Genomic DNA, 26,702 nt, shown 5'->3' on the forward strand with positions numbered 1-26,702 from the left:
GGTGGACGATGTAATGTCTTCAGAGAATATTTTACTATGTTGGGGAAGTCGAAGTCTGCTGGTAGGAGGTCAGTAGTATGATTCAGCTCTAAATCTTCTTTCCAATAAACAATTGGATGGCTAGAAATTATCACTGGGGAATTGATAAAGGGTGCCTGTTAGTGTGGAAGTGGTTTTTGGCACTGGGCATTTTGAACAAGTAAAGCATTGCATCAGCCTTGGAGACTAAGAGATCATGTGGGAAGGAGTCATTGCCCACAATTTGCTATACACCTCAGGGAAATCACTTTTTCTTTTCCTGCTTAATGAGCCAGATGCACAGTCTGGAGTTCTTGGGAATGTGTAAGTAGGGCTGATCTAAAAATACAACATTCTTATCACCTTAATACTGCCCATGACTCTAAGAAATGTCTCCCTAAGGAAACACTTAACATATAAAATATAAGCCTCAAAACATCCATAAAAAATCATATTGCACTTTTAAATATGAAATGGAATGAAGATAAATCTATCTTTGATTATGCAATCTTTCTTAGTACTGTATGTTAATGGATTTCTTAGAGGCTGAAACAACTGAATTCAGAGTCTGTCATTAGAAGGTATCAGGTCCACTAAGGATTAAAATCCTGGTGGCTCATCTATTTCTTCAGCTGTGTAACAAATAGGTAAGAGAGTAAGGGTAATGTTTCTTAATTACATTTTTCAAACAGAAGACTTTTTTCTACTTGCCAGGCTTTGAAGACAAGGCTATATTCTAGTAAACAGAGAGCTGTATGATATCATGCATAATCTAAGATACTTCACTATCAGGTCGCTCCTAACCTCTCCAAGTCCTTCTTAATTATTTACCTTGAATAGTTCTGGAATAAAGAAGGACATGAGAATAGATTTTGTAAGTGTAGATAGAATTTTAAAAATAAATATGGCTTTTAATAATAAAAGCATAATCTTGAACCCCTTACCTAAGTTTATAGATTGCATTTTAATGATATTTAATAAATAAGAAGAACACGTTCTGCCATCAAAAAAACCTTCTCTCCTTCACAGGAAGTCAGTATATTTTAGTGTTCTTGAAATTGCATTCCAAATGTGACACAATTAAGTGTTAAGTGACTAGGAATTGACACAAAAACTTACAGTAAAAAATATAAATACAGGCAATTTTGTGGATTTCTAAGTTATTCAATTTCTTCTTTAAAATGAAACAAAAAAAGAACATTCTACTTAATCCTTCTCTCTTACTGTGTAGATTGTTAGGTATGGTCATAAATATTCCAGTCCTCTTTTTTGGCACATGGTTATATTGAATTTTCTGGACCCACTACAGGAATTTATTTTATTTTGTAAAGCTGAATAAGGGTAGTTCCTGCAGTCTGCCAATTACATTTCTAGGACACATGCTCTAAAATATTTATAGTAATACTGTTCTTAGTAGTCAAAATACTGGCAGGATAATGGATTTTGAATAATCACAAAATGGAATAAGATATAACAGTGAAAATGAACCGATAGTTACCTTTAACAGTCAACAAAAAACTTAGTAATTTAATGTGGATTTTTTAAAAAGGAAGTTCCAAGAAGACTATTTTCAAAATGCTAAGTTCTTTAAAATCCAAAAACAGTTAAAACTAAAAAAAAAAAGTGTGATAAACGTATTTTATTTTTTTAAAAGTGAGATGATTATACATTTAAAATTAGGATATTGGTCATCTTTTGGATATTGGAAGTGACTTGATAGAGTTCTTATAGTTTGATTTAATTATTGGTAATATTTTCAGTTCTTGGGATGTGTGGTAAGTTTAAAAGTATTCTCTCTATATTATATGAATAAATATAAGGAAATAATAATATAACTTTAAAAGATGATGAAACGGCTTGCTTATGGCTGAATTCTAGAGTTCACATTATTGTGTTTTTGTGTTTTTGTGTTTTTTGTGTTTATTTTTTGTCTTTTTTTTAAATGTTATATTAAAAAAATATGAGGTCCCCATATACCGCCCCCATCTCTCACCCTTTATATTTTATTGTAAAAACAGTTTTATGCCATTAATCTCTTGGCTCTGCTTCCATTGCCATGGCTTCATTTTCATTCAGGGTCTTTTCAGCTCTCCATAGTAAGATTCTCAGAAGAAACTCTGGGTCTGTTTTCTGAGAAACTCTATTACAAAAAGGGGAGTGACCTTCCTCAATATTCCAGGGTACTGAGTTTGCATTTAATTTGCTGATATATCCCTGACTCAATCATTCCTCTCTGGGGTAAGATATATTTTCAGATCATCCTAGCAGGAGTCATATTGCCATTCTTAGAAGATAATACTGCTCAACTAATAAATACTGAAAATGGAGATGTTTTTCCCTCAGAGGAAAATCAGAGCTCAGTTACCCAGATAAGGAAAATGGACTCCCATCATGCATAAATAACAAGGGCCCAGTAAGATGGTTTTTAAAAATTGTTTCAGAATCATTCTAAGGAAGGCAAGATATGTCTGTAAAAGTGCTTATGTGTTGTACAGAAAAACAATGTATGTCAACTAAAGGTTGACTATATCCTCCATATTGACATAACATTGCACATGACCTCCATACTCTGTTATGGAGATAACCTGTCACTTTCACATTCCTTTTGATGTTGTCTCCCAATGCTATTGATTCTTAGTTCTACTAGGACATGCCAATAAAAAGGATTCTTAGAGAGTATGTTTTTGTTCCACATCTTAAGCTCACTTCTATCAAATTAATATTCTTAGTGTAGTTCATGCAGAATGAAATCTACTTATTTTATTTACCAATACAGAGGAAAATTTTCAGAAAAGGTAATCATAAAATATATACCCACCTTTTTTCAATTTGGTTATGTTTGTTTTATTTATTTATTCACTTAGTAAACAATGGATTATGAAATGAATACTATAAACTTGTTTCTTAATACATACTATTGTAAATATGGTGGAGAAAAAGATGGTCATGATCCCTGTCGTCATTGATTAATTACAGTTTAACAACTTGCTAAGAGTTTAAGGGATAAAAGTGGAATTCTGTCCTGCTTTGTAGCCCTTACACAAAATTTTTCTATTTTAAATTTCTCTAGTAATTGTGCTCTTCAGTCAGTGTTTGCATGTGTGTGAGTTTTGGACATTAGCACTCATGTGGCCTTATGCAGAAAACTCACTCCTGAAACTACTCTTTTGGGCTTTCCTACTTTTTCATGATTAAATTATGATTCTTTGAAAATATATCCTGAACTCCCTGAGGGATTCTTCTCTATTTCTCAGAATTTTTCAGTTGTTGGTATTAGACTATTTTTGTTGTTGGCTTACTTCCCCAATATTTCTACCTGTTTTTCATAGGTGACCTCATTCAATCTCATAGTTACAAGTATCATTTACAAGTAATAATTTGCAGATCTAGTTATGCAGCCTGATTTTTATTTTATACTTTTAAAATCCAACTGTCTACTAAATATTTACACTTTTTTATCCTCTGGACACCTGACTTTCAACCTGTCCTCATTATCTTGCAACTAATTCTAAGCTTCCCAACCTGATATACCATTAGTTAGACATTATCTTTGTCTTTCATCAGCATTGTTTTCTAGTATTCCTGGATTTCAGTTTAGGGTAAGGTGAGGAAAATGTGGAATAAGACATGTGGAATAAACCATGGAATAAGACAGTCATTGATAATTATCCCAACACTGAACTTGCTAAATGTGCAACCTGGGGGAAGAGAGAGTTCTGTTATTTTCTATCCTGGAGCCCCAGGGAAAGATGAGCCATTTGCCAGATAGTTTGCAGCTAACAGAGAAGAAGCCCTGAGAGACAAGCCCTATGCCAGCCTACTGCTGGGATAGGGAAGAAACTGGGCCCACAGAGCCTTAAGAGGAAGAAGAAACCCAGGAAGGAGGGACCAGGCAGAGATCAGTGACTGTCTTGCTTTAACACATGGCAACCGACTTTGGGGGTAAACCAAATTCCTAGGATCAAAGTAGGTAGGCAGAGTTCAGCTTTTTCAAAAAGAATGGCAGAGAAGGGGCAAAAAACTGACGCAAGTGAGCTGCTTTGGGAAAGTACAGAACAGGAGGGTTCTGCACATCATCCAGGAGGGACTGGACCAAAGAGACTAAGAGGCCAAAAGGAAACCTTGAGTTGCTTTCTCCTGTGACTGGAAATGGTGTGATTGCCCACCCTCAAGGCAAATAGCTTCAGTGGAACCCCTAGCTTACTGCAGCCAGCTGAGTGCAAAGGAGCATTCCCTGGGAGTAAGAGCAGTCTGGAGGAGGGTGGAGAGTGGTTTCTTTTTGGTGGATTTGGCCACTTGAATCCCCTTGGAAACTCATGGAGGACCCCAGCCAGTACTGAGGTGGCTCTGGGGAGAGAGGAGGGGGTAACTGATCAGGCAAGTTGTCACATCCAGCTAATCTTGAAGAGAGAGGAACGAGGTCAGGGATGGGGTAGAGACAGGTGCCTAACCAGCGCACCCAGCAAACTGTTAGAAGCCCAACTCACCTAAGGGTACAGGGGCAGGAAGAGGCAGATGGATTTTCAGAACACTCTTTAACCTGTGGAATGTCTGTAGTTTAGTTTAGGAATTCCTGCCTTGCATATAGGAGGCCCCTGGATTGATTCCCAGGACCTCCTAAGAGAAGAGATCCAGGAAGTGATCCACTGGATTACCAGGCATCCAGTTGGCAACTTATGATAGGGAATGTATAAACTGTTTTGTTTCTTGTTTTTTTTTTTTTTTGGTTTCCTTTAATCTATCATTTATTTTTATTCTTTATTTTTCTTTTTTTTATTTACTAAAAATTGGGTTCCTAACCTGTGGAGGGCAGGCTGCAGGATAATTAATTGATGAGCACCAGCAGCCTAAGAAAATCCCTAGAGGCCTAAGAGGGAATGTTGTTTTTCTCAGTTGTTTTTCGTTTTTTAATTAAATTTCTCTCTTTATTTTTTTAAATGTTACATCCAAAAAATTAAATATATGAGGTCCCCATATACCCCTCACCTCCCTCACTCTACTCCTCCCACATCAACACCCACCTCCCTCACCCCACTCCTCCCACATCAACAACCTCTTTCATCATCTTGGGACATTCATTGCATTTGGTGAATACATTTTAGAGCATTGTTGCACCACATGGATAGTGGTTTACATTGTAGTTTACACTCTTACCCAGTCCACCCAGTGGGCCATGACAGGACATACAATGTCCAGCATCTGTCCTTACAGTACCACCCAGGACAACTCCAAGTCCTGAAAATGCCCCACATCATATCTTTTCGTCCTTCTCCCTACCCTCAGCAGCTACCATGGCCACTTTCTCCACATCAGTGCTACATTTTCTTCCATTATTAATCACGATAGTTCCACAGTAGAATATCAGTAAGTCCACTCTAGCCCATATTCTTATTCTTGTTTTGTTTCTTGTTTGTTGTCTTTTCCCTTTCTTTGTTTCTTTTTCCTTTTAATTATTTCTTACCGACTTTATTTCTTTTCTTTCCTTCATTTTTCTGTCTTCTCTCTTCTGTTAATTTTCTTTCATTCCACCTCTTCTTGTTTGGTCTTCATTTTTTTCTTTTTCTCTTTTCTATTCCTATTTCCTATATTCTCATCTTTCACCCTTTTAACTCATTCTATTTTTTTAATTTGACTCCTTGTTTCATTTTTTTCAATTCCACTTTTAAAATTCTTATTCCTTTCTATTTTTTATGATTTTTACCAGTATTATTTATTTTCCTAGCCCTTGTACAGATTCTCTTCTACTTTTTATTACTATTACTGTTATTCTTTTTCTCTTATCTTTTTCCTTTTCTCTAGTCCTAGTGTCCAAACAAATACCATTTTTTTTCAAATGAACACAAGACAACTGCAAGTATATAGAATAAAATGTACCAGTGTCAAAAAGGAACCTTACCACACACAAATAAACAATAAAATAAAACCCTAGAATAGAAAGATAAGCCAATAAACTAAGACCATCAAGATAAACAGATGCCTAAATACCAACAAAAAATTACAAACCATACTAAGAAACAGGAAGTCATGGCCCAGTCTATTGAACAAACTAAAGAACAGGAGGAGATGCAGAGTGTGGAACAAATAATCAAGGATATCCAAACCAAAACCATGAATCAACTTAATGAGGTGGATGAAGAGATAAAGGATATTAAGAAAACACAGAGAACATACTGAAAAAATTGTAACATACATAAAATCATAACATATCTGATGGTGATGAATAGAACAATTCAAGAAATCAAAAATTCAGTGGAAGCACATAACAGCAGATTTGAACAGGCAGAGAAAAGAATCAGTAATGTTGAAAGCACACTCCAAACTGTATAAATCCTAACAGACCTAACCCAAGATGTATTCATCAAATTATCCAATGCTCAAGACAAAGAGAGAATACTAAAAGCAGCAGGAGAAAAGAGATCCATCACATACATTAGAAGCCCAATAATAGCAATTCCTGATTTCTCATCTGAAAATATGCAGGCAAGAAGGCAGTGGTATGACATAATTAAGGTGCTAAAAGAAAAAACCAACAGTCAAGAATTCTGTATCCAGCAAAGGTGATTCTAAAAAATGAGAGAGTTTCAAATAATCACAGATAAACAGAAATTAAGAAAGTTTGTCAATAAGAAAACTACCCTTCAGGAAATATTAAAAGGAGTTCTACAGGTTGAATGGTGAAAACGGCAGAGAGAGGTTTGGAGAAGAGTAAAGGAAGGAAAATAATTCATAAGAACAATTAAAATATAAAAAAATAAATAAAAACAATACATGACATAGATAAACCTAAATAAAATATGGCTAATAAAAGTAATGCCTTGACAGCAATAACATTGAATGATAATGGTTTAAACTTTCCAATCAAGAGACACTGATTAGCAGAATGGATAAGGAAACATGACCCATCAATATGCTGACTACCAGAAACTCACCTTAGAACCAGGGATACAAGGAGGTTGAAAGACAATGGTTGAAAATGTATTCACCAAGTGCAGTGAATGTGCCACAATGATAGAAGAGATTGTTGATGTGGGAGGAGTGGGGTGAGGGGGTTGGTGGGTATATGAGGACCTTATATTTTTTTAACGTAACATTTAAAAGGAAACAAAGGGAAAAAGAAAAAGCCTTAAAAAAAAAGTTAATGTAATGTGTCCAAAGCAGATCCATTTTTTAGGAATGGCTTGTCTGGGGCAGAACAATGGAAGAAGGTTGGGACACCATTAAGGACACAAGATTTCAGGATATCACTCTTACATTCTATCTGTGATTTATTTTTATTGTTTTTTAAGTGTGGGTGATTCACCTCTCAAGTTGTATTTATATTCCCAAACAAATACTTAGTTCCAGAACCACTTGTTGAAAATAAATTATTTCCTCATTGAAAAAAAAAATCCAATAAACTAAATTTTGTTGAAAAGTAACTGGTAAACTATATGAAGAATCCTTAAAACTACTTAAGAATATAAAGAATGCAACAAAGATAATTCCAAATCATTTATTAATGCTCATAGAGTGAGAGAATTGGCCCTACTTTAAGCAGAGAATAAGCCAAGTCAAAGTCACATTAAAAGAGAAATTTAAAAAAAAAAACATAAAACACGAAGTAAAACAACGTCTGATTAATTTTGCACGTTCTGTAACAATTTAGTATTATCCAAATCCTCTGAGCCCTTTATTTTCTTCTCTTATCCCATCTATGTATGTCCAGGGCAATGATATTTTTAATCCTCAGTTTAAATGTTATCTCTTTTCTAAAGTATTTTTCTGAACTCTGCCATCCTTCCAACTGAGTAATTTGTTCTTTTCTTTCAATATCCAAAATACTTTATCATGCTTCCTCAAGGTACTCATCACTCTCTATGTTGCAGACTGTCTATCTGTGTTTTACCTTCACCACTGAGTTATCTGTTTATTTCACAGATGCCTAGAGTGCTTTTTAAAATGTAATAGCTGTTGAATGAAAAATTGTTTTGTACAGCCCCTGGTTGTTAATATTTCTTTTATTTAAAAGAATAATACATTTTAATCAGTGTTTGTCACTACAAGTTCCAATGCTCTGGTGCAGCAAAGAGTAAAACTATCTGATTTGGGGGAAAAAAGGAAGAGAATTGTTGGAAAAATTTTTACATTCAAACAATAACCGAAAATGGGTGGGAGTTGCTATACAAAAACCAGGCAATAGACTTCAAATGCAAAGCTATTTTAAGACACAAGGAAGGATACTATATATTAATAAAAAGGATAATCTATCAAGAAGAAAGAACAATGATAAACACTTATGTAGCTAGCAAGGGCACCTCAAAATATATGAGGCAAACATTGGAAAAACTAAGTGGAGAAATAGGTGCCTCTACAACAATAAGGAGCGACTTTAACACATCATTGTCACCATTACAGAACACATCAATGGAGGATCAATGAAGGAACAGAGAACTTGGATAAAACATTAAGTACCTAGACATAATATATACAGCAGGATATGCATTCTTTTTGCATGCAAATGAATCATTCTCCAGGATAGAGCACAGACTTGGCACAGAAAAACTCTCAACAAATTCAGAAAGATTGAAATTATACAAAGTAATTTCTCTGACCACAATGGAATGGAGCTGGAAATCAGTAAGTGGGAGAGAACCAGATTAGGCAAAAATACATGGAAGTGAAACAACACACTCTAAGCCAATCAGTGGGTGAAAGAAGAAATTGCAAAAGAAATTAACAACTACCTTGAAACAAACAAAAATTACAACACAAATTATCAAAACCTGTGGGATGCAGTAAAAGCAGTGCTGAAAGGGAAATTTATAGCCCTAACTGCTTATATAAAAAATAAGAAAGATCTAAAATCAAAGACTTAACTGCACACCTAGAGGAAGTGGACAAAGAACAACAAACTAATCCCAAAGCAAGTAGAAAGGAGGAAATAACAAAGGTTAGAGCAGAGCTAAATGAAATTTAAAATATAAATCATTTTTTTTTAATTAACAAAATCAAGACCTGGTTCTTTGAGAAGATTAATAAAATTGACATACCTATAGCTAGACTAACAAAAAAGAAAATACAAAAACATAAATAAGAATTGAGGAACGGGATACTACCACTGATATCAGAGAAATAAAGAATATCATAAAAGGATACTTCAAAAAATCGTGTGCCAATAAGATGGATAACTTAGGTGCAATGGACAAATTCCTAGAAACACACAGTCTACATAAGGACAGAAGAGAATTCCATAAACCAATCAAAAGTATTGAGATTGAATCAGTCATCAATAACCACCCAATTAAGAAGATCCCAGGACCAGATGCCTTCACTGGTGAATTCTACCAGTCATTCCAGAAAGAACTAACACTAATCCTGCTTAAACTCTTCCAAAAATACAAAAGTGGAGGGAACCTTGCCTAACTCATTCTGTGATGCCAGAATTACCCTAATACCAAAGCCATTAAAGATGCCACAAGAAAGGAAATCTACAGATTAATCTCTCTGTTGAACCTGGATGCTAAAATCCACAACAAAATATTTCCTAATCATATTCAACAACCCATAAAATGAATTATACCCCTTGGACAAGGGAATACATTTCTCGTATGCAAGGATGGTTGAACATAACAAGATCAATGATTGTAATATTCCACATTAACAGTTCAAAAGAAAAAGATCACATGATTTATCTACTGATGCAGGAAAAGCATTTGACAAAATACAGTACTCTCTTGATAAAAAAACACTTCAAAAGAGAGGTAAGAAAGAAACTTCCCCAACAAGATAAAGGGTATATATGAATAACCCACAGTTAACATATTTAATGGGAAAACGCTAAAAGCTTCCCCTCTAAGATCTGGAACAAGACAAGGATGCCCACTGTCACAGCTCTTATTTAACATTGCATTAGAAGTACTTGCTCAAACGCCTAGGCAAAAAAAGATATAAAAGTCATACAAATTGGGAAGGAAGAAGTAAAAATATCTGTGTTCACAAATGACATGATCCTACACATAGAAAGCCTTGAGAAATATGCAACAAAGTTTCTAGAGCTCATAAATGAGATCAGAAAGTGACAGGATATAAGATCAACAGTCAAAATATCAGTAATGAGCAATCTGAGGAGGAAATTTTTAAAATTCCATTTACAATAGCAACGAAAAGAATCAAAAGCCTAAGAATAAACTTAACTAAAGATGTAAAGAACTTGTATGCATTAAACTACACAACTTTGTTAAAGGAAATCAAATAACTAAATAAATGGAAAATTATTCCCTGTCCATGGATTGGAAGACTAAACACCCTTAAGATGTCTATTCTACCCAAATTGGTTTACAGATTTACTGCTATCCCAATAAAAATTACAGCATTTTTTTTACTGAATTGTAAATGTTAACTATCAAATTTACTAGGAAGTGCAAGGGGTGCCAAATAACCAAAGACATTGGGGGAAAAAATGAAATTTGAGGAATCACTCTACCTGACTTTCAAACATATCACAAGGCTACAGTGTTCAAAACTATATGGTATTGGCACAAGAATAGATATACTGATCAATGGGAAAACATCAAGAGTTCTGATATAGGTCCTTACATATATAGTCAACTGATCCTCAACAATACCATCAAGCCCCCTCTACTGGGGGAGAATGACCTCTTCAACAAATGGTGCTTGGAGAACTGGATATCCATATCTAAAAGAATGACAGAGGATTACTATCTCATGCTTTATGTAAAAATTAATTCAAGATGCATCAAAGTTCTAAATATAATAGCCAAGAGCATAAAGCTCCTAGAAGATAATGTAGGGAAGCATCTATGAAATATCTTAGTACAAAATAGTTTGCATAAACATTACACCCAAAGCATGATCAATGAAAGAAAAAAATTGATAAATTGGGCCTCCTCAAATTTAAAAACTTTTGCTCTTCAAAGGAGTTTGTCCAGAAAGTGAAAAGGCAACCTACTCAATGGGAAAAAAAAATATTTTGTAACCATCTATCTGATGGGGCCTAATATCCAACATATATAAAGAAATCCTATATCTTCAAAATAAAAAGATGAACAGCACATTTAAAAAATGGGCAAGAATGAATCTCAGCAGAGTTGCAACACCTACTCTAGGGTTCATTGGACTCACCCAGGAAAACTAATAAGGAGATGATGATAGACAGTGTCCATCCTAAGGAACAGAGAGAGTCTGCAACTACAAGCAAGATAGTACCATGCATTTGCCCATGGGATCTAAGCCTGTTTCAGAGGTAGAGTGCACATCATCACCCTAAAGTCCTCAAGAGTGGGGAATGAACAATGGACTAAAGTAGAGTTACTATTATTCTACTCTGAAGTTTTTTTTATTCTAGCAATGGAAGAACTTTTATCATTGATGTAGAGACAGAGGCCACTGGTGGTTCTGAGGGGAGGGAGAGGGAAATATAGGTGTAATGTGGGATCAATTACAGGATACTGGAATTGTCCTGCATGACTTTGCAATGATGGACACAGGCAATTATATATTTTGTAATAAGTTACAAAATTGTATGTGAGAGAGTACAAACTATAATGTAAACTATAGCTTATGGTTAATGGTAATGCGTCAATATGAATTCATCAATTGTAACAAATGTACAACACAAATGAAGGATATTTTTAATTTGGGAAAGTATGGAAGAGGTAGGGGGTGGCACATATGGGAATCCCCTATATTTTTAATGTAATATTTATATAATCTAGAACATCTATAAAAATGAAAAAAGTATTTTTTGGGGGCGGGGGTGAGGGGGGTGATTTGTATAGACATTTGTCCAAAGAAGAAATAGCAAAGGCTAAAAAGCAAATGAAAAGATGTTCAACATCATTAGCTATTAAGGAAATGCAAATCAAAACTGCAATGAGATATCATCTCACACCCAATTAGATTGGTGACCATTAAAAAGCAGAAGACTACAAATGTTGAGGGATGTGGAAGAAGGGAACACTTATCCACTCCTGGTGGGAATGTAGGATGGTGCAGCCAGTTTGAAGGACAGTTTGGCAGTTACTCAGGAAGCTATCAAGCTGTCATATGATCCAGCAATCCCCCTGCTGGATATATACTCAGAAGAATTGAAAGCAGAGACACAAACAGATATAGGCACACTGTTGTTCATAGTGACATTATTCACTATTGCCAAAAGTTGGAAGCATATGACCATCAACAGATGAATGGAAAAGCAAACTGTGGTATACACATACAATGGAATATTACTCAGCTTTGAGAAGGAGTGTAGTATTAACACATGGGACAACACGGATGAATCTTGAAGACCTTATGTTGAGTGAAGTAAGCCAGTCACTAAAGGACAAATAGTAAATGATCTCACTTGTATGAATTAAGCAAATTGAGCAGACTCCCAGAGCTAGTCTAGAAAATAGGCTGACAGGTGATAGAAAGGGATTAGAGGGTGTTGAGCCAATGTCTATATAGGCACATCCTATCATAAGGTGGAAGGGTGTGGTTGGGTAGTGGACAGGCATGACAGTGGTGCAGTGATGTGATTGGGTTTGGTGGTGCTGGTCAGTAAGGGGAAGTAGGATGGGGGTTTGGGTTGTACTATCCATGGAACAGGGGTGAGGGTCAGGGGAAGGAGCTGATGTTCTCTGGGGATTTGCACATCTATGGTTAAACCTACAATGATGGAAACATTCTTTTGGGAAATAAGGCTTGGTTTAGGATGTCAGTTGTAGGGGGTATATAGGATAGGCCACACCTGGGGCAGGCTTCTATGGAATATCTATCTAAGTGTTCATATTGTCATCTTGTTATATCAGTGTGTAGAGATGCACACAACAAACAGGAAAATATTGTATTCCCATCCTGGTGAGTCCTGCTATGTTCTGAGTTAGAAGGACAAGAATCTCTCGAATACAAAGGCAGTTCTTAATAAAACAGACGAATAGTTCAAGCTCTCAATATTTTTGCAATTAACTATAGTCTTATTCATCAAAACTTGAAACTTAGCGCTTAACATAGGTTCCCAGGGAAGTGGGAGGAAAGAATAGAAGTAATATAGGGCATTTTTAGGGCATAAAAACAGTTCTACATGATTTTGCAATAATAGATACAGACCATTTTAAATTTCATCAAAACCTATAAAATTGTATGGTCCAAAATGTAAACCACAGTGTAAACCATTGGCCATGGTTAGTAGTAACACTTCAGTATTTGTACATCAACTGTAACAAATTTACCATCTGCATTGAAAACATTATTAAAAGGGGAGAGTGGAAAAAGGGGAAAGTATTGGTTATATCCCTATATTCTCTATGTGACTTTTCTGTTATGTAAAGTTTCTCTGAAGGTAAAATGCGAAAAAAAAAAAAAAAAGACACTAGGGGAATATACAGAAGAAAATGTCATTATGTATTCAAGACAATAGATCTTACAATGATTAAAGGCACAATGTCTAAAATATTTTTATTATTCCAGTTTTTAAAAATGTTTTGTTTTATTTTTCACTATTATTATTATTTCATTTTCTTATTAATTTTATTCATTTATTTTATTTACTTCACTTTTGGTAAGGCTTTGAATCACAGAAGAGTAAGAACTGGAGCAAAAGAGGGTCAATGGTGCAGGTTGTTGGTGATGGGGGATGTGTGGTGAGGGGTGAACCTGGGGCATGCCTCCAAGTCATATGAATATGTTCAACTGTTCATGGGGCATTATCTCAGTGAGTGGAGACCCACAAAATAGCCAAAAGGATATTGAATTTCCATCCCTGGGTACTGTTACCTTCTCTAATAGATGACAAGAATCCTCGAAGTACAAGGCAGTGACATAGTGAAGGAATACAGACAGCACACCAGGTCTTTGATATTGATGACTGTACTTATGAATCTTTTCTTGTGAAATTGGAACTTTTCCTAGTATTATATACTGTCTAAAAGTTACCTCCTGAAAGCCTCCTTGTTGATCAAATGTGGCTTCTTTCTAAGCTAAACTCTGCATATAAATGTACTACCTTCCTCCCAGCATGGGACAGGACTCCTGAGGATGAGATTTACTGACACAGAGGAATTATTTCCAAGTACCAACTAGTAATGCATCTGGAAAAAGACCTTGACCAAAAGGATGAAATGATAAATTCCCCCCTTATTGCAACAGTAAATAATGCCTCAAATAACAGGGCTTCTGAGGACCCTAGAGATACCCAGACACTGTAAGCAAGGCAGAGAAACTCAAGAATGTAGTACTCTGTAAGTAAGCCTTACTTTGGAATTTATGCTCCCCAGTGTAACAAGAGTTAGACTCATTTTTTTTTCTTTTTTTTTTATTGATTTTGTAAAAATATTACATTAAAAAAATATGAGGTCCCATTCAACCCCACCACCGCCACCGCACCCCTCCCCCCCCAGCAACACTCACTCCCATCATCATGACACATCCATTGCATTTGGTAAGTACATGTATTTTTATGTAACATTTATGTGATTTAAAGCTTCTTTTAAATAATTAATTTTAAAAATTCCAAACAAAAGTGAAACCTGGGTAACCTGTTTAATTTATGTGTGTTTCTAATTTTTCTTCTATAAAATGTCACTGTTAATACCTACTTCATGAAATCATTATGTGAATTAAAAAAATGAAACTTATGTAAAGCAATAAACCCAAAGTCTAATATATAACTCAAGCAAATACTTAATGAATTTTCTATATCAACTTTAACATAAATGCATGCTTTAATAAGTGCCTTTTCCTAACATGATATAGTAAAACAAATGGAAATGATGTTTTAAAATATGAAATATCTATTCAGTTTTCAATGTTTGTATATATGTTATTCCTCAGTTCCCTTGCTATAAATCCATGGCTCCTTGGTGGGAGACATAGAAAGCCCTTAGCATAGAATCTCCAATTATATCAGGCAATGGATGCCTTCTTTGTGTTGTATCTCAGAAATACTTTAAAAGAGCCAGAAAAGTCTGTCTCCTAATGAAGGTAAGGGCATGGGGTATGTTTGGAGTATTCTCCTGGTGATAAGTTACCTCTTTTAAAAATGACCTCCTTTTTCTTCTACCTGTCTTCTGACATGATATTCATTTTAATTTGAAGGGAAAATTTTAGGAATCTTACTCTCTAAGATACCAATTACTTATACACTTATGTCATAATATATTCCCTCTGGAATGTAGAGAGGAAATTTTTTTACAGTATTCTATGAACAGACTGCTTTTAGAAATGGATGAACAGACTTGATACTAATTTAGACAGTCTCCTAACAGGTAAGCAATAGATTATTTCCATCTTAATGAGCTCAAGGAGATATCATTGAAGAATAATCAAACATAATATTCTAATATACTTGCATATGTCTTGTGACTCTACTGTTTCTACAGCCTTTGAGAAAAGAATATAAATATGCAGAACTCAATGTTTTTAGAGGTTAGCTATTAATATAATAAATAAATAGATTGAAATATAATATTTGAAGAAACTTAATCTTTCAAACTCATTATTTATGAGCACGTGCTATGTAAAAATTTATCACTATCATATAGTTCATTTCATTACTTAAGGTTTCTTACAATTTCTTGAAATGGTAAAGCATAGTGAAATTTACACTATGCTTAAAAATATTTCTCCACAGAGATTACAGTGATAAAGAAATTGAACAATCTGTTAACCTTCCCCAAGTGTATGGACTTTCCCAAAGTGAACGTTGGGATTATCCCAAAGTGAACGTTGGGATTATCCCAAAGGTAGAAGTCCAATATAACTTAATGTGGGATATCAATTTAAAAGAGTCCTTAATAATTAGCTTCCTGAGTAACTGCCAAATTGCCCTCCACAATGGCTGCATCATACTACATTCCCACCAGCAATAGATAAGGGTTTCTACTCCTCCACATTCTCTCCAACACTTGTAGTCCTCTCTATTTTTAATAGCCATCAGTCTAATGGGTGGAAGATGATATCTCATTGTAGTTTTGTTGCACTTCCCAAATAGCTAATGATGTTGAGCATCTTTTCATTTGCTTTCTTTTTTTTCTTTCTATTTCTTTTAAATGTTACATTTAAAAAATATGAGGTCCCCATATACTCCCCACCTCCCTCACCTCACTCCTTCCTTATCAACAACCTCTTTCATCAGTCTGGCACATTCACTGCATTTGGTGAATACATTTTGGAGCACTGCTGCAACACATGGATAGTGGTTTATGTTGTAGTTTACACTCTCCCCAGTCCACCCAGTGGCCATGGCAAGACATACACTGTCCAGCATCTGTTCCTGAAGTAACACCCAGGACAACTCCAAGTCCTGAAGATGCTCCCACATCATATCTCTTTTTCCCTCTCCTTACCCTCAGCAGCTACCATGGCCACTTTCTCCACATCAATGCTACCATTTTTTCCATTACTAATCACAATAGTTCTGTAGTAGAATATCAGTAAGTCCACTCTAATCCATACTCTATTCTTTCATCCTGTGGACCCTGGGATGTTTATGTCCACTCCCTGTCTATATCAAGAGGAGGTTTAGATTCCACCTGATGTCTCATAGTAGCTTTGATTTGCATTTCCCTGATAGCTTGTGTTTATGAACATCTTTTCTTGTGCTTTTTAGCCATTTGTATTTCTTCTTTCAAGAAGCATCTGTTCAAATCTCTTGCCCATTTTTAAAATGGGTTGTTTGTCTTTTTATATTCAAGTTGTAGGCTTTATTTATATATGCTGGATATTAGGCCCCTATCAGATATATGGTTACCAAATATTTTCTCCTATTGAGTAGGCCACTGGAGGTTCTGAGGGGAAGAAAGGAAAAATAAGTATAATTTGGGAGCGTTTGGGGATTTGGGAATTATCCTGAATGATATTTCAATGGCCAGTATAAGCCATTGTATATCATGCAATAACTTGCAAAAAATGTATGGGACATGGTGTGAACTACAATGTAAACTATAAACATTCCTTAGTGACAACGCTCCAAATTGCGTTCATCAATTGTGACAAATGTATCACACTAATGAAGGATGTTGCTAATGTGGGGAAATGAGGGAGGGCTAGGGAGCAGGTCATATGGGAATCCCCTATATTTTTTGTGTTATATTTATGTAATTTTAGTGTCTTTTAAAAAATTAAAAAGAATATTTTTAAAAAGTATCCTTAAGCAGCTGCCATGCTTATGCTTATCACTGTATCCTCGGGGGGAGGGGGAGGGGTATGGAAAACACATTTTAAAGCACAGATCCTCTTCACAATTTGTATTACCCTATTATCTATTCTCCAACTTCTTATTTTGCTTTCATCTCTACTTTGCTCACCATACACCAAAATATTAATTGTATATTTTTGCTGGTTTGACAAATTTAGCCATTCTTAAGTTGGTCAACCTTGTTTGAAGAGTTGAGGTAAGCACAATAGTTATTAGAAGATGTTCTATGTAACTGATGATGATTTGCTTCCAGATAGTTGTGCGAAAATGTTGAAAAGTGCTGTACACTCCCATGGGAAAAAACAAACAAACCATGCCCATGAGTTCATACACATAAATACATACATCAATACTGAGAGAAGGTGAACAATGTAAAGCCTCTAGTTGAATCTCTTAATGACCAAGGATTAATGTTAAAATTTCATTGCTTAAAGTGATCATTTTCATGAGTATCTGAGTCCCAGTTTCTTACATGGCAGTGATTCTGTGCAATGTACAGTATCCTTGGTTCAAAGTATGAAGCTAATTTACTTATTTATTTTAAATATATGTATTATTTTTCCCCAGCATTATAAGTTGGGACTATATTAGTTTGTTCCATTTGCCATACACAATAGATATAAGATGCCCCCTAAATTAATAGTTTCATAAGTAACAAAGTACTATAAAATGCAAATAAATGTTATTATGTTTTGAGAGATAATAAGGACTGCTCAATTTAAAAACACTTGTTACAACAACTACGTTGCACAAAGTAATGAGCTTGGAAATATGAAGAATAAAATCCTGAAAGCGCATAATTTTCTAAATTTCTTATTCCAGGAAGGAAGTTAAATCAAGCATACAAATCACTTCATCATAAGTAATAGAACATAATATTATTTTAATGCTATAAAGAAATTCTACAGAGAGAAGAAAATTTTCTTCATCACAAGGCACTCATTGATGGTTACCTAGAAGACATTTCACTATAGTGGGACCTGAAGTTTGCAGAAGATTGAAGAAACTAAGAATGGAAAGGCATTCCAAAAGGAAATGCAATGAAAACATGAGTTTAGAGGCTTTGTATTTATTTATTTATTTATTTATTTATTTATTTATTTATTATTCATTTGTGTTTCATTTTAGCTGGTATCAGGATCAGGAATTGAACCCAGGATCTCATATATGCAAAGCAGGTGTTCCACCACAGAGCTACACCTACTCCCTACTTATATATTTATTTTTCAAATGGCAAATATTATATATTTGAATGTTACCACAAATTAAAAAAAAGAAAAATATTTCAGAACCATAAGCTCAGAGTATAGGCTTGGAATTGCATTGCTGAGGACAGGGAGAAGGAAGAAGAGATGTGATGTGGGGGCATTTTCAGGACTTGGAGTTGTCCTAAATGATATTGCAGGGACAGATGCTGGACATTATATATCCTGCCATAACCCACTGAATGTACTGAGGGAGAGTTTAAACTACAATGTAGAGGTTGGGGCAAGATGGTGGCTGAGAGAACTTGCCTGGTAATGTCTCTGCAGGGGGCGGCTGGGCAGCGTTGAAGGCTCTTTGCGACCACGCTGTTTCGGGGATTTTTGCTGGTTGGAAGGTGTCTGGACATCGATTTGATGGGAAGGTATTCCAGAAGGAGAAGAGAAGGGAAAGGGGTCAGAAGGAGTGTTGCAGGAAATAATGGCTGAAAACTTCCAAAATCTACTGAAAGAGACAGACGTACATATCCAAGAAGCACAGTGCACTCCACTGGTCATAAACCCCAACAGGCCCACCCCAAGACATATACTCGTCAAATTATCCAATGCTCAACACAAAGAGAAAATCCTAAAAGCAGCAAGAGAAAAGAAAACCATCACATACAAGGGAAGCTCCATAAGATTAAGTGCTGATTTCTCATCTGAAACCATGGAGGCAAGGAGGCAGTGGTATGATATAGTCAAGGTACTAAAGGAAAAAAATTTCCAACCAAGAATACTCTATCCAGCTAAACTAGCATTCAAACATGATGGAGAGTTCAAAATATTTGCAGATAAAAGGAAAATTAAAGAGTACACCAACAAGAAACCTCCCCTTCAAGAAGTTCTAAAGGGAGTTCTGCAGGAAGAAAGGAAAAAACAGGACAGGCAGAGTTGGAGGAGAGTATAAGAGCAACAAAAAAAGACAACCTCGACGGGGAAAAAAAATACAAACAAAATATGGCTAACACAAATAATTCCTTGAAAGCAATAACACTGAATGTCAATGGATTAAACTCACCTATCAAAAGATTCAGCTGGGACATTGGATAAGGAAATATGACCCATCTGTATGCTGTCTACAAGAGACACATCTTAGACCCAGAGACGCATGGAGATTGAAAGTGAATGGCTGGAAAACAATCATACAAGCAAACAATAACCAAAAAAAGGCAGGAGTAGCTATATTAATATCAGACAAAATAGACTTTAAATGTGAAACAATTGTGAGACAAAGAAGGATACTACATTTTAGTGAAAGGGAAAATCTGTCAAGAAGATCGAACAATCATAAATATTTATGCTCCTAACAAGGGTGCCTCTAAGTACGTGAGACAAACACTGGAAAAACTAAGTGAAACAGTAGATGCATCTACAATCATAGTGGGAGATTTTAATACACCACTATCTACCTTGGACAGAACATCTCAAAAGAGAATCACTAAAGAAACAAAACATTTGAACAGTATATTAGAGGAGCTGGATCTAATAGACATATATAGATCATTACACCCAAACACAGCAGGATATACATTCTTCTCAAGTGCACATGGATCATTCTCCAAGATAGACCATATGCTGGGCCACAAAGAAAGGCTGAATGAATTCAGAAAGATTGAAATCATACAAAACAATATCTCTGACCACAGTGGAGTGAAGCTGGAAATTTGCAAGGAACAGAGGCCCAGGTTTCACACCACGATTTGGAAATTAAACAGCACATTCTTAGAAAAACAGTGGGTCAAAGAGGAAATCTCAAAAGAAATCAATGACTACCTTGAAACAAATGATAATGATAACACAACATACCAAAATTTATGGGATACAGCAAAAGCAGTACTGAGAGGGAAATTTATAGCCATAAATTCATATATCAAAAAAGAAGAAAGAGCAAAAATTGAAGAATTAACTGCACACTTGAAGGAATTAGAAAAACAACAACAAAGTGACCCAACAGGAAGAAAAATGAAGGAAATAACAAAGATAAGAGCAGAACTAAATGAAATAGAAAATAAGAAAGCACTTGAAAAGATAAACAAGACCAAGAGCTGGTTTTTTGAGAAGATCAACAAAATTGACAAACCTTTAGTGAGACTAACAAAGAAAAAAAGAGAGAAGATGCAAATACACAAAATAAGAAATGAGAAAGGCAATATCACCACTGACCCCACAGAAATAAAGACTATCATAAGAGGATACTTTGAAAAACTATATTCCAACAAAAATGACAATTTAGAGGAAATGGACAAATTCCTAGAATTTGCAACCCATATTGATGAAAGAAGAAATTGATGATCTTAACAAACCAATCAGAAGCAGAGAGATAGAATCAGTCATTAAAAATCTCCCAACTAAGAAGAGCCCAGGGCCAGATGGCTTCACAGGTGAATTCTACAAAACATTCCGGAAAGAACTAACACCAATCCTGCTGAAACTATTCCAAAAAATCGAAACAGATGGAACATTGCCGAACTCCTTCTATGACGCCAACATTACCCTAGTACCAAAGCCAAACAAAGACACCACAAAAAAGGAAAATTACAGACCAAGTTCTCTAATGAACCTAGATGCAAAAATACTTAACAAAATACTTGCTAATCGTATTCAACAACACATTAAACAAATTATACACGACGACCAAGTGGGATTTATTCCAGGTATGCAAGGGTGGTTCAACATAAGAAAATCAATCAACGTATTACACCATATAAACAGATTGAAGGAAAAAAATCACATGATTATATCTATAGATGCAGAAAAAGCACTTGACAAAATCCAGCACACTTTCTTGATAAAAACACTCCAAAAGATTGGAATACAAGGAAATATTTTGAACATGATAAAGAGTGTATACGAAAAACCTACAGCCGACATTGTTTACAATGGAGAAATCCTAAAATCCTTCCCTCTAAACTCAGGAACAAGACAAGGATGCCCATTGTCTCCGCTCCTATTTAACATTGTCTTAGAAGTACTTGCTCGAGCACTGAGGCAAGAACCAGATATAAAAGGCATTCAAATTGGAAAGGAAGAAGTCAAAATTTCAGTATTTGCAGATGACATGATCCTATATATAGAAAACCCTGAGAGATCTACAACAAAGCTCCTAGAACTCATAAATGAGTTTAGCAAAGTCGCAGGTTATAAGATCAATGCGCAAAAATCAGTAGCATTTCTGTACACCAATAATGAGCAAGATCAGGAGGAAATCAAGAAACAAATACCATTCACAATAGAAAATAAAAAAATCAAATACTTAGGAATAAATTTAACTAAAGAGGTAAAAAACATATACACCGAGAACTATACAAGACTGTTCAAGGAAATTAAAGATGACCTAAATAAATGGAAGAATATTCCTTGTTCATGGATAGGAAGACTGAATATTATCAAGATGTATATCCTACCAAAACTGATCTACACATTCAATGCAATCCCAATAAAAATCAACATAGCCTTCTTTAAGGAACTAGAAAAACTAACTATGAAATTTATTTGGAAAGGAAAGAGACCCCGAATAGCCAAAGACATACTGAAAAAGAAAAAAGAAATTGGAGGAATCACACTACCTGACTTCAAAACATACTACAAAGCTACAGTAGTGAAAACAGCATGGTATTGGCATAAGGAGAGACACACAGACCAATGGAATCGAATTGAAAGATCTGATATAGAACCTCACATATATAGCCATATAATATTCGATAAAGCCACCAAACCCTCTCAACTGGGAGAGAGTGGCCTATTCAACAAATGGTGCCTGGAGAACTGGATAGCCATATGTAGAAGAATGAAAGAGGATTACCATCTCACACCTTATACAAAGATCAACTCAAGATGGATCAAAGACCTAAATATAAGAGCCAAGACCATAAAAACCTTGGAAAGCAGTGTAGGGAAACATCTACAGGACCTTATAATAGGAAATGGCTTCATGAATATCACACCAAAAGCACGAGCAGCAAAAGAACTAATAGATAAATGGGACTTCCTCAAAATTAAAGCCTTCTGCACCTCAAAGGAGTTTGTTAAGAAAGTAAAAAGGAGGCCCACACAGTGGGAGAAAATATTTGGCAACCATATATCTGATAAGAAACTTATAACTTGCATATATAAAGAACTCATTTATCTTGAAAATAAAAAGATAAACAACCCATTTAAAAAATGGGAAAAAGATTTAAACAGACACTTCTCCAAAGAAGAAATACAAATGGCTAAAAAGCACATGAAAAAATGCTCCAAATCTCTAGCTATCAGGGAAATGCAAATCAAAACTACAATGAGATACCATCTTACTCCCATAAGATTGGCAGCTATAAAAAAAACAGAAGAATACAAATGCTGGAGAGGATGTGAAGAAAGGGGAACACTCATCCACTGCTGGTGGGAATGCAGAAGGATCCAACCATTCTGGAGGACAGTTTGGTGGTTTCTCAAAAAGCTAACCATAGATTTGCCATATGATCCAGCAATACCACTGCTGGGTATATACCCAGCAGAACTGAAAACAAGGACACAAACCAATATATGTACACCAATGTTCATAGCAGCATTGTTCACTATCGCCAAAAGTTGGAATCAACCCAAATGCCCATGAACAGATGAGTGGATCAATAAAATGTGGTATATACACACAATGGAATACTACTTGGCTGTAAGAACAAATACACTACAAACACACGTGATAACATGGATGAATCTTGAGAACCTTATGTTGAGTGAAGCAACCCAGGCATTGAAGGACAAATACTACATGACCTCAATGATATGAAATAAACAAGCTGCCTCAGTGAGCTAGAGACTGAACGATAGGCTTACAGGAAATCAGGGGGTGGAGGAAGGATGTGAGCCGACGTCTGCAGGGGTGGAATTTATGATGAGCTGGCGGTAAGTATGAACACAAAGAAGAGATAAAATGGGGGCAAGTGGTTGCCTTTGGGTGGGGCTTTGCATGTTTGAGGGGGCTGGGGATGGGCTGATGGGTAATATTGCCCAAAAAGTGGGGGAGGGAGGGGTAGCATACGAACACAGGAGAGTGTTAGGTGTTGGTTGAGAGTAAATGCTGAGAAAATCGTATCAAAATATAATTAAGAGGGTTACCTGTTTAGGATGCTCGGAAGGGATGGTCCGATGTGGGACGGGCTCCTGGGGAATGTCTGAATGCTCATTTTGCCATAGTGGGTGATACCATTGGGTAGAAACCCAAGTAGTGAGAGTGGGGGTGGACCCACATCCTGGGGAGGACTAATGCCATCAAATAGAGAGAACTGTATCTCTCGAGAGACAGGGTGGCTCCCAGGGCATTGGGGCAGCTGAGCAATTTAGGACCTGAACACTGTTGCAAGTATCTCTGGACGTGGCTCCTCAGGAAACGGAGGTTGGCTGTCACTGTGGGCACCAAGGGGATGGGAAAATGGATGTTAAATGTGTGAAACCAAGGTAAATGTGGGGTAAGAGAGGAGTTTCGTGAGAGTACACAAGGATGGATATAAAATATGGAATATTACATCATAAACATATAGGGGACGACAGAATGATAATGTAAACCATAATGTAAAACATAGGATAACTAAAAATGTTAGAAAACTGCGTGTCCTAAAGTATGCACCACAATGTAAGCACAGATGTCACCTGGTGTGAAAGCTATTGTCTCAGACTCTGTACATCACTTTAAGTAAATATGTTGTGAATAGGCTGTTAGAGTATCGCTGTGGAAGGGAAAAGGTTTTGTGGTGGATGTGTGGGAGTGCTGTATATTGCATACATAAATTGCTGTGGTCTAGGGCTCTTGTGAAGAGAAGTTCAATAATTAGGGGGAAAAAAAAAAGGAAAAGAAAAAGATAGGATGTAGAATTTTTCCAAGTCAACACGTATTCTATATCTAACCTTTAAACCCATCGCTATATCCCATTTTGCTAGTAAGAGATCCTGACATGACATTGGGGCTTCAATATTCAGGAAGTTCTGGATCCCAGAGTGGTCCAACAATGGCAACGGAGGAATACTGGTATAGGATACTATTGACAAGGGATATATGGCTGACAGGGAGCTATACAGGGCATATGTCCAGGGTGCATGGTAATGTTTGGATATACTCATAGTGGCAACAATTAAAAACTAAAGCTGGGGGGGTACTGGGTCCCTGGCCGGGGGTGCTGTGCTGTTGTCCCTAGGGGAGCAGCGGCAGGCCCCCAAGTGCAGCGGCAAGGACCGAGAAGGAATGAGGCTCCAACAGTGAGCCCCTGATACTAATGACTATGCTTGTGAGCCTATATGCCTGAAATAAGAACAAGGCCTAGAGTAGCACTGTGCCTGGGAATTTCCTCCTGACAGCCTTCATGTTATTCAAATGTAGCCAGCCTCGAAGCCTAACTCAGCATCTAAATGCAATGCCTTCCCCCCAGCGTGGGACATGACACCCGGGGATGAGCCTCCCTGGCACCGAGGGATCACTATCAACTAACAACTGATAATGCAACTGGAAAATGACCTTGAATTGAAGGTTCAATGCCGATCAGTAGAATATCCCTGTCTACATAGAATAATATGACTTTAAAATGCTGTTTGATCTAATGTAAGGGGGAAATAGAAAGGAGAAATGAGTTTATATGGCTATGAGTCTCTAAAAAAAAAAAAGCGTCTGGAGGCTGTCAGAAGGATTGCCCTTATGCACAACTGAACAGAGTCTAAGAGGCAGATAAAGTAGATACAATCCCCAGGTATTGGTTCCTTTGAGGGCTAAAGGGACCCACGGGTTCTATGGTCATGGCAGATAGGGTTCACTGCCATGTCAGATGGCCCTTCTTTGGAGCTGGTGTTTCTGCGTGATGAAACTGGACCCAGAGGGGATCTCTTTTCATAAGACTATCATGCTACTTTACTGGAATTGTAGTTGGTATTGGGGTTTCAGATATATTTAGGGGATTGAATCTTTTTACTGACAATATGATAACCAGGCCCTGAGCCTCAACAGACTCCAGCTCCTACAATCTGATTTATTGGACTCACCTCACTCAGCTAAGATGGAGTTGAAGAAGGACAACCACCACACCATGGAGCCTAGAGTGCCTACAACTGAAAGCAGGAGGATTGCATCCAGTAACCATGTGGAATCTGAGCCTCCTCTTGACATAGAGGTGCAAAGGACACAACCAATCCAAGGACCTCAGAGAAAAGGTGACATTGGAGTGGGAAAAGTGGACATGGTGGCTGATGGGTATGGGGAATGGCAGGAAGAGATGAGATGTGGAGGCACCTTTGGGACTTGGAGTTGCCCTGGAGGGTGCTTCAGGGGCAATCACCGGACATTGTTAATCCTCCCAGGGCTCACTGGATGGAATGGGGGAGAGTGTGGGCCATGATGTGGACCAATGACCATGAGGTGCAGAGATACCCAGAGATGTACTTACCAAATGCAATGGATGTGTCATGATGATGGGAGTGAGTGTTGCTGGGGGGGGGGGGAGGGGTGCCATGGGGGTGGTGGGGTCGAATGGGACCTCATTTTTTTTAATGTAATATTTTTACAAAATCAATAAAAAAATAAAATAAAATAAAATAAACTACAATGTAAACTATAATCCATGCAGTGCAGCAGTGCGCCAAAATGTATTCACCAAATGCAATGAATGTGCCACAATGATGAAAGAGGTTGTTGATGTGGGAGGAGTGGGGTGGGGTGTGGGGTATATGGGAAACTCTTATTTTTTTAAATGTAATATTTTTTGTGATCTATGTATCTTTAAAAAAAGACCATTTAATAAAAAAAGATCTTATCAAATGAGTGTCAAAGAGAAGTTCTCAGTCATTACTGTGGCAAGTTTACATGCATTCTGCACTTCAAGAGGAATTAGGAAAATTACTATGATAAAAATTTTAATGTATTATTTGTAAGACCAAAATAATAAATATTGTTTTTGATTAATACAAGTTATGGTTTTACTCCTCTCATAATTTTGTCTTCATTCAGTTATCTGTTATAAATTATAAATTATGTCTTAGAAATTACAAATGATTTCTATTATAATTTTTTAAAAGTTACGATAGAAATCAACTATTATTTTTAATCCTTGCCTTCTGTATTACTTCCATTATAAATACCCCACCTTAAACATTTACTGATCATTAATCTATGCTTCCATTACATCATGAAGACATGCTGATTATACACAGGCTTCAATAAAATATAATTGGTAATTGGAGCTATATTCTCCATTTCTAGATCACAAGCCATTGTAGATTTTAAAATAAATCAAAACTCCCTTTCT

Source organism: Dasypus novemcinctus, chromosome 14, assembly GCF_030445035.2.
Source record: "Dasypus novemcinctus isolate mDasNov1 chromosome 14, mDasNov1.1.hap2, whole genome shotgun sequence".
NCBI classification, from domain to species: Eukaryota; Metazoa; Chordata; class Mammalia; order Cingulata; family Dasypodidae; genus Dasypus; species Dasypus novemcinctus.